The 9604-nt window shown below is 46.7% G+C and overlaps 1 long non-coding RNA gene across 1 annotated transcript; it reads left to right on the top strand.

The window, feature by feature from the left end:
- The first annotated feature begins 410 nt into the window (after nucleotides 1–410).
- On the top strand, nucleotides 411–3357 carry LOC120248769. The gene is made up of 3 exons (XR_005532679.1): nucleotides 411–575; nucleotides 1336–1699; nucleotides 3177–3357. It is a non-coding gene; the product is annotated as an uncharacterized LOC120248769 (long non-coding RNA).
- The last annotated feature ends 6247 nt before the right edge of the window (nucleotides 3358–9604 follow it).

Here is a 9604-nt window from a genome sequence, read left to right as displayed (position 1 = left end):
TCTCTCTCTCTCAGAAATAAATAAAACGTTAAAAAATTTTTAAAAAATAAAAATTTTAAATGGATTGTGACCATTTTTCCATGTCATGACATAGTCTTCTGTAACGTAAAATTTTAATAGCTACATAGTATCCCGCTGTATGACTGACCCTTAATTCAACCCAGTACTTATTATTTGGATGGTTTCTAATACAGAGCTCTTATCAAACACACTGCTATAAACAGGCTGGTGGGCTCTTTATTTTTGACAGCATCTATGACCTTTTTTCACTGATCAGAGTAGGGTCTCTCTCTCTCTTTTAAAGTTTTGACTGAAGCTCACTGTACATACATCACACATACATGTCATAAAGGTGCGAGTGGACTTATTTCTCAAACTGAACATGCCAGTGTAACCGACACCCAGCTCAAGAAGCAGAACATGCCCAGCACTTCAGAAGCTCCCTTTGTGCCCTCTGCCCTCCAGGTCTGTTTTCTTTTTCGGTTGACTGTCAGGTGGCAATACATCACATTGGCAGATCCAACACCTCCGCTTTGGAGCAGGGCCTGTAAAGACATCACAGATTGCCGCTGAAGGTACACTCACGTCTCTTCTGCTCGTGCCTTGTCTCTCCTGCTTGCAGTGCTCTGATATCTACCAACCTTCACCCTCAGCTGAGTGTCGCCTCTACCTAGAGTTCCCACCATCAGTAGTGGAATGGGCAGCTGGCACGTCGGGCTGGCATGGGGGAATGCATGAGCAGGCGTGTGGTGCCCTTTACCTGCCCTACACCCTTGATGAAGCCAAAAAGGAGCACCTAGGTAGTTCTGAGCAAGGGCCGCTTGTTCTAAACCAGTGGCCTTCCAACTTGGCTGCATATTGGAATCCCTGGGGGTGGGGGGTTTAAATGTAATCATGCCTGGGACCCACCCCCCAAAGATTCTGATTTAATTGGCTTGGGGTGTGGCGTGGACATGGACATGTTTTTTAAATAGCCAAGTGACTCCAGTGTGCAGCCAGGGCTGGGAACCTGTACTCTAAACTCAGATTCTTTTTGGCTTTTGTGGGTGTGCTGCTCAGTGTCAACATCAGCTGTGGATTCAGTGCCACGTCTCGTCGACTCTAATATTTTTGTAATTCATGTTAACTTTTTTTTTGGCTTTCCTTAGAGGATTTGTGCAACACTATTTTGACAGCATGCCACTCTCTCTATAGATTGAACTGACAGTCTCTAAGATGGTTGTGGATATACCGGGTCATTTAGTCTGAATAGGAATTGAAATGTCTTAAAGCAATAATGAGTTATAAAAGTCGCCCCTTAAGCATGTTCGATTTGTTTTCTCATATCTCCTACAGATGATGTGCCTTGGTAAAATAGTGTGATTACTGGAAGAAATGATGGTCTCAGATGGGTAAGTCACACAAGGGAGATTTGCAAAGCCGTGATGCCTGATCCATCCAACTTGTTCCCTGGCTGTTTCCTGCATAGGACACAAGCTTTTGGGAGGGCACTCCCCAGTCTGGGAGGACTTCCCTATATAGGGGCCTGGACAGCATACTTGAAAGACAATTAAAGAGAGTTTCTTTATAAGTTACCTTTAACAGGGAAAAGGAAATGCCTGGTTTATGAGCCAAAACAAATGGAGGCTAGGAGAAATCGAACACTTAAAGTAGAAAAGGAACACAAAGGAGTTCGAGCAAGAAGAGAGATGGGTCTGGGGTAAGTTGGCACTTTCAGGGTATCAAAGTGTCTGGACCCCCCCTCTCAGCCCTGTATAGGGAATGACAGGCTAGCTTTCTATTGGACTTAGAGCAGGACCATTGGCTAGTATAAGCCTCCCACGTACTGACCCATAGGAATTGTGGGCAAGTGTCTTCAGTGTTAGGGTAATAAACAGTAAAAGTAAAAACAGATATGGAAACACGTTCTGATTCCCAAGGAAATGTCAGGCTCTCTCCACTATCACTCTCGTGAATGTTTGCATGAGAATGCAGTTCCCAGGCTGGAGTTCCCAGGAGCCCCATCCTTTCCTGAGGAGGGCTCTGTGGCTCCCGGCCAGGAGATCTGCAGCAGCAGGGCTCAGAGCTGCTGATACACTTGCCCACATGATTTCAAAGCAGTGGTGGGTTCTGTCTTGTATTTATACAGCCAACAGAAAGAATCTATTTTAGAGAAAACAAGCAAAAAAGAGAGCTGAGGGTAGCAATTTCATAGTCTGCTCTGTAATTTAGTGTGGTATTCTCTGTTGAAGGAGAAAATAATCCCTGTGTTAACAGACAGCGGAGAGTGAGACAAGGAAAGATCAAACAGCTTGGACCCTGGTCCTGGAATTTTCATTGTGTTGGGAAGAGAGGGAAACCTTTTGACGTTTTCTTTGTCTATTTTATTTATTTATTTTTAAACTGTTTTATTTATTTTGGAGAGAAAGAGTGCAGGCTGAGGCAGGACAGAGAGTCAGGGACAGAGGATCTGAAGCAGACTCTGTGCTGACAGCAGCAGCAAGCCAGACGTGGGGCTCGGAGTCATGAAATGCGAGATCATGACCTGAGCCGCAGATGGACGCTCAACGGACTGAGCCACCCAGGTGCCTCTCTTTTTCCATTTTAACATCATAGAAAGACATTGGTTGTTTATGGAGTCACAGATTGATTTATAGATGGATACATAGATAAATAGCAGGGTGGACAGTATAATAATAGATAGGGTAAGAGGAAATGTGAGTGCTGGCCAAGGACATGGGTTCTGAAGCCAGACTGCTGCCTGGGATTGAGTCACAAGGTCATATGTGGCCCAGTGTCCTCATCTGTAAAATAGGATGATAAGTGTACAAACCTCATGGAGCCTTGCACAAAGTGAGCCAGTTATCTACCCTCACCAGAGGAGATCGGAAAGAATCACTTGCCAGGGGCAGTGGAGATGATGGGCTGGGCTGAGTCTCAGATGATCAGTAGGAATTGGCAAGAGAGGAGGGAGATCATATTCCCATTCCAGCAGAGTGGGGTCTGTGGGTGAGGAACAGGGCATCTGTGAAAAAGGTTTTTATGTGATTTATATTTTTTGAATCACTACTGCTGGCATATTTGAAACATAGGTGAACACATGTATGGAAGTCACAGTGGCTTTTTCCAATCCACAGAACATGACTAGAGTGCAAGAAGGTCCAAGAACATCTTGTGACATCTCCCTGTCTCCCCAGGGTCTGTAGTCTTCAGCTGGACTTATTGCTGGAATCCTTTGTATCGTAGACCCAGGCCTTGCTTTCCCTCAAGAGTGTGATCCAGATGGAGAGGCAATGAACGTTTTCAAACAGGGGAGCCATGATGGGAATGGTTGTTCAACATCTATTTCAGTGAGCCCCCGTTCAGTATGCCTTTTTGTGTAGCTGACGCTAATAAATAAAAAAAAAACTACATTTCCCAGACTTCCTGGCAGCTATGTAATTTAGGTTCCACCAATCAGATGTGAGCCGAATTCCGGCCTCCTGCAAGTGGGGAAGGAGGCATGGTAGGAAGCTTCTTTGTCACAGGTGCGTCTCTCAGGAGGTCGGTGTACCCCTGAAGCCAGTGGTTCCAACAGTGGCTTCCTCAATCCCCAGATGATATCTGAGGTTGGCAACCCTGGGGCCAGCTGTTGAAAGGGCAGCTTGCTGGTTTGTTCATACAGCTCCCTCCTGAGGGTGGTGGTTTGCTGTCAGGAGAACCCAGTTAGCGCATGTCTGGTGGTGGCTGTATCCTGGACCCAGATCCTGCTTTCTTTGTCACTTTAGATGGTACAGAGTCAGCCCCCTCTCTGTGTCTCCTATCCCCTGCCTGTAGCCCTTTATTACAGTCCTAAAGCCATGTGGTCTCTACAATAGGTTTGGGAAAGGAATCTCTGCACTGGGTCTGGGTTACTTTCACCCCCAGAAGGCACCCGGGCTCCTTAGGGAAATTTCCCCATACCTCCACTTTATGCAAATGTGACCCTTTCCCCTCCTTTCCCCCCCCCCAGACACCCTGCCACAAAGTGATGCCACTTTGTGGGGGAAGAGTGATGTAGCCTTGGGGGCTCATGCTGATACAGCAGGCCAAATGATGTAGGTAAACTACCTGAAATGGAGGGGCAGGAGTTTCCAGGTAATTTAGCGAGGAGGCAAGTTGAGGCAGGAGTAAGGAGCTGTGCTCTGAAGTGGAAAGAGTGATCTTTCAGGATCTCAAACGAAGCGCTTAAAGAGAAGGGAGACGAGTAAACTCTAGGACTGATCTGCGATGGGGTGACCTCCACCAGGCCCGGCAAGGTTTCTACCAGTCCTAGAGACAGTCCCCGTGTGCTTCGTATGGGCCGCGCCCTGCGCTCAGACGCCTGGCCGAGGGCACTGAGCAGGAACTGAAATCCAGCCCGTGCCCCACTTGCCAAGCGGAGCGCCCCAGCGTGGGGCCACGTGCCCCAGGAGGAAGGGCTGGGAGCCTTTGAAAAGCCACACCGAGGTGTCATAGGAGCAGCCCGAGTTCCAGGTGATGGGACGGGGAGGAGAGGCCCAGATGCTGTCCATGTCAAAGGCTTCTGACCCCTGGTGTCCCCTCCCTACCCGAAGGCACAGACACCCCGTGTGCAGAACTCTCTTAGCGGCCTCTCCAGCAGGAGAGCTTGTGCCTGAGACAGCAGTTTGCCATTTTATTACATAAGCACATGGAATGGGCAAGGTGGCGTTGACTTTGTTATTGTTTCCTCTGCCAAGTGTTTTCATGCTGTAAACTGCACATTACGAACCCTACAGTCATTCTTTGGACTTTAAAAATTGCTTAGGAGAGAAGAGAGTGTGGGGAGGGGGGGAGGAGGAAGATGGGGAGACAAAGTCCTCTTGGATCGCAAACTGCCACTTTCGCTTCTAAAGTGACTAACTGCACTTGGTCTTTTGTTCCTTGCTCAGGAAACATATTCAACAAGTATAAAACTGAATCGGGTTGTTGATAGTAATGATTTGAAGGCTCCAGGCTTTCTGTGGTAATAGCAGTGCGGGCTGTGTCTTCTGTCTGGAACCACTTCCACCAGGAACAGACAACAGGTCAGACCGGAATGAGCGGCTTGGGCACCGAGGCCCTCAGCTTGCTGGTAACCGGGAAAACCCTCCAGGGAGCGGGGCCACGCTGGCACAGAGGGGTGTGTCAGCAGCAGCATGGGGGCGGCCCCTGTGCACTCTGGGCACAAAAAATGAAAGAATATGGTTGGTAGAAAGTCCGCTTTGAGGAGTTCCAGCCAAAAATGTAAATCACTAAAAACAAAAGCCCTTTAGAAAAAGCACCAAAGCACGTAAGCGCATTGACTCCATCCATGGCAGACGCTCGGCTCCCCTGCTTGCCGTGCCTGGCATTCACCGTTCCCGTGCGCGCCTGCCCAGCTCCCAGCAGTCAACAGTGGCTGCTCGGGGGACCTGAGACTCTGTCTGGACACAGTGCCTCGCTTCTCAGGCAGGGTGACTCGGATGCATGTCTCTGGTCACCCAGGGTTCCCCACCGGGATTAGGCTTCAACGGCCCACAGTAGCACCTTACTAGCCAACACACCCTTTGGTGGCCTCCTTCCCTTCCCTTCCTTGCCTCGCTTCCCCACTGCCCTACTGACGTCTCCTGAAACCTCCCAAATCGCCCACTGGCACTGGAATCCTCCTGTCCGCGCCAGTGCTGAGGGAACCCAAACCACAAACATCCTCCTGGCTTCATCCGTTTCTTTAAAATCTGCTCTCTTCCTTTGTTGAACTCTGCTATAAATTTCTCATTCTCAGACTTAGCACCAGGCTGGAGTGGCTCCTCTATTCAAACAACTTGTTTGATACAAGGGGTATCCAAGTTTTAAAAGTCCTTGTGTGATTCTTAAGGAACTTTGCCACTTCTTTGATACACTGGAATTTGTCGTATTAGGTATTTGTTCTGGTCCCTGAATCATAGATGAGCTTTCTCTTGGCAAATGTATTTTCTGATAGATTATGTGAGTAGGCTTATGTTTTAAATATATTAGGGGAATTTAGGGGCGCCTGGGTGGCTTAGTCGGTTAAGCGTCTGACTTTCGCTTAGGTCATGATCTCGCGGTTTGTGGGTTCGAGCCCCGCGTCGGGCTCTGTGCTGACTGCCAGCTCAGAGCCTGGAGCCTGTTTCAGTCTGTGACTCCCTTTCTCTCTGATCCTCCCCTGCTCACGCTGTGTGTGTGTGTCTCTCTCTCTCTCCTAGAAATAAATAAAACATTAAAAAAAATTTTTTTAATATATTAGGGGAATTTAGAACTCAAACTAATTCTCTTGTGAGTCCTTTTATAAAACAATCCCAAATTTATGAATTTTCATATACTTTTCTTTCCTTAAAGTGAACTATACCTACCTTGATTTAAATGGGACTTCACCTATGGTCTCCTCCATTTTTTAAAAAATTTTTAAGTGATCTCTGCATCCAACATGGGGCTCAAATTTACAGCCCTGAGGTCAAGAGTCACATTCTGTACCCACTGAGCCAGCCAGGCACCACTAGTCTCCCCCAATTTATTTTATTTTTTTATTTAAAATATATTTTTAATGTTTATTCATTTTTCAAGAAACAGAGAGAAAGCAGGGGTGGGGCAGAAAGAGAGGGAGACACAGAATCCGAAGCAGGCTTCAGGCTCTGAGCTGTCAGGACAGAGCCCGACGCGGGGCTGCAACCCACAAACTGTGAGATCATGACCTGAGCCGAAGTTGGATGCCCAACCGACTGAGCCACCCAGGGGCCCCAGAAAAAAAAAAATTTTTAATGTTTATTTATTTTTGAGAAAGAGAGTGAACACGTGAGCAGGGGAGGGACAGAGAGAGAGGGAGTCACAGAACTCGAAGCAGACTCCAGGCTCTGAGCTGTCAGCACAGAGCCCGACATGGGGCTCAAACTCACGAACCATGAGTTCATGACCTGAGCTGAAGTTGGACGCTTAACCTACTGAGCCACCCAGGCGCCCCTCCCCCATTTTAATGCTACTTCTGCTAGTGTCACTTAGCCTATTTCCAAGGATCTAATACAGAACTATCTGAAATACAATATCATATACAGAGCCTACAGGAAATTAGTTCTGCTCTCCAGCCTCACTTTAGAACTACCGTAATGTGTCTTTTTCTGTCATTACTTTGTGGAGAGAGGCTGTATAAATTACTGACTCTGCCTTCTTCTATTTTTTTCAGCAATTAATCAATAATTAATATTTGAAGTTGTATGGACTAAAGAAAGAATGAGACTGTAGTCCTTTTTTAGAAATAAAATATTAGACTCTCTCTCTCTCTGACCCTCCCCTGCTCACGCTGTCTCTCTCTCTCTCCTAGAAATAAATATAACATTAAAAAAAAAATGGGGCGCCTGGGTGGCTTAGTCGGTTAAGCGTCCGACTTTCGTTTAGGTCATGATCTCACGGTTCGTGGGTTCGAGCCCCGCGTCAGGCTCTGTGCTGACTGCCAGCTCAGAGCCTGGAGCCTGTTTCAGTCTGTGACTCTCTCTCTCTCTGACCCTCCCCTGCTCACGCTGTCTCTCTCTCTCTCCTAGAAATAAATAAAACATTAAAAAAAAAAGAAATAAAATATTAGAGCTCATCTCAGTATAAAAGTAATGTATATACAGAGAAAACTAGAATTCAGAAAAGATGAAACTTAGCATCACATTTTAGTTTATTTTCCTTTTATCTTTCTATGTACAGCTTTTGTGTTTTTATTAGCATCATAGCATAAGCGTGTTCTATGTTATTTCTTATTGGACATCAGACATCATCTTTTTTTAATGTTTATTTTTGGGGGACATGGGTGGGGGAAGGAGCAGGGAGAGGGGGAGACACAGAATCCGAAGTAGGCTCCAGGCTCTGAGCTGTCAGCACAGAGCCCGATGCGGGGCTTGAACTCACGAACTGTGAGCTCATGACCAGAGCTGAGATCAACAGTTGGACGCTTAACCGAATGAGCCACCCACGCCTGCCAAGATGAGTTTCTGTATGTCTCCTGTGCACATACTGAATGCTTTCTCTGTGCCGGGCACCTTGAAGGAGCCCAAGATGAATAAGACACAGTATCTATCCGCAAGGAGCTTGGCATCTGGAAGAGGAACACAGAGCTGTCATCCATAAATAACAGCAATTTGTAAGACATTTCTACCCAGGTTATTAGGAGAGCACAGAGGAGCAAGTCTCTTGAGTCTAGCTAGTGAAGGGTTTTAGAAGCATGAGTAAGATTTTTCCAGACAGTGCAGATAAAGACAGTAAGAAAGTAAGTCAGGGAAGTGTGGTAGCAGTGGGAGGAAGGCAGCAGCAGTAGACAGAGCAGATGGGAGAGGCCTCTCCAAAGAGGTGACATTTAAACTGAGACCTAAGTGACCAGAAGGTTTCAGCCGCTCAAAGACCTAGTAGAAGAGTGTTTAAGGCCAAGGAGCAGCAAGACCAAGGAGATGGGAGTGATCTTGGCTTGTTCAAGCAAGAGCATGGTGGGAATGACAGGAGTGAAAGGGAGCAAAGTAGAGCTGACCTCAGGGAATGGGAGAGGAAGGAAAAAGTGGGTGGGTCAAATGAAAAGATAGCAGGGCAGCTCCGAGAGCCCAGCTGCTATTGGAGAACATGAATCTGGAGCCGTTCCAGCACATAACATTGCGTGACTTTTTTCAGCACTGCCTAGGAGCACCAGAAGTAGAGAGGGCAGATGGGGGGATTGATATATGGATGGAGCTTACAGAACAAGTGTAGCAAATAGATAGTGCGGTAGAGGATCAGGTGTACTGGGAATGGAGAGTTTGTGGTGTTGAATTCTAAAGTCAAGGCTGGATAAGAAAAGAACAGAAGATAAGAAGGTTGGAAGATCAGAGTGTGACATGGAGGGAGAAAACAGAAGCCTGGGGGATGGGAGGCCTCAGAGGGTTTACAGAGGTTACATGATAGAAGCAAGGTAGAGAGAAAGCTAGAAGGATAAAGGGTTTTATTCTGAGAGAATACTGGGGTTTAAGAAAGCAGGGTTCACACAGCTTTGGGTGCTGTCAAGGTCCGTTGCTGACGTAAAATGGAGGTGATGGTTGAAGAAGTGATTGGGGAAATGTGCTGTAAGATAGGGTATTATCCGATATCATCAAATCAAAACTTTGGTGTGTCAAAGGACACCATCAGGAAAGTGAAAAGACATGGGGTGCCTGGCTGGCTCAGTCGGTAGAGCATGTGACTCTTGATCTCAGGATTGTGATTTTGAGTCCCATGTTGGATGTAGAGATTACTTAAAAATAAGATCTTTAAAGGGGCATGTGGGTGGCTCAGTCGGTTAAGTGTCCCACTCTTAATTTCAGCTCAGGTCATGATTCCAGGGTCAGGGGATCGAGCCCCATGTCGGGCTCCACACTGATCATAGAGCCTGCTTAAGATTCTCTCTCTTCCTCTTTCTCTGCCCCTCTCCCCTGCTTCACTCTTGTGCTCTCTAAATACATAAATAAAATAAAACAAAATAAAATCTTTAAAAAGTGAAAAGACGAGCAACAGAATGGGAGAAAATATTTGCTAGTAACTTATGTGATGAGACTTGTATAAAAACGTATAAATAACTGGGGCCCTTGGGTGGTTCAGTCAGCTAAATGTCTGACTCTTGATTTCAGCTCAGGTCATGATTTCGTGGTTTGTG

The sequence above is a fragment of the Hyaena hyaena genome, unplaced genomic scaffold, assembly GCF_003009895.1.
Source record: "Hyaena hyaena isolate Hyena2069 unplaced genomic scaffold, ASM300989v1 scaffold_611, whole genome shotgun sequence".
Taxonomy (NCBI): Eukaryota; Metazoa; Chordata; class Mammalia; order Carnivora; family Hyaenidae; genus Hyaena; species Hyaena hyaena.
The sequence above is the reverse complement of the archived record's forward strand: the minus strand, read 5'-3'. Positions and strand labels throughout refer to the sequence as shown.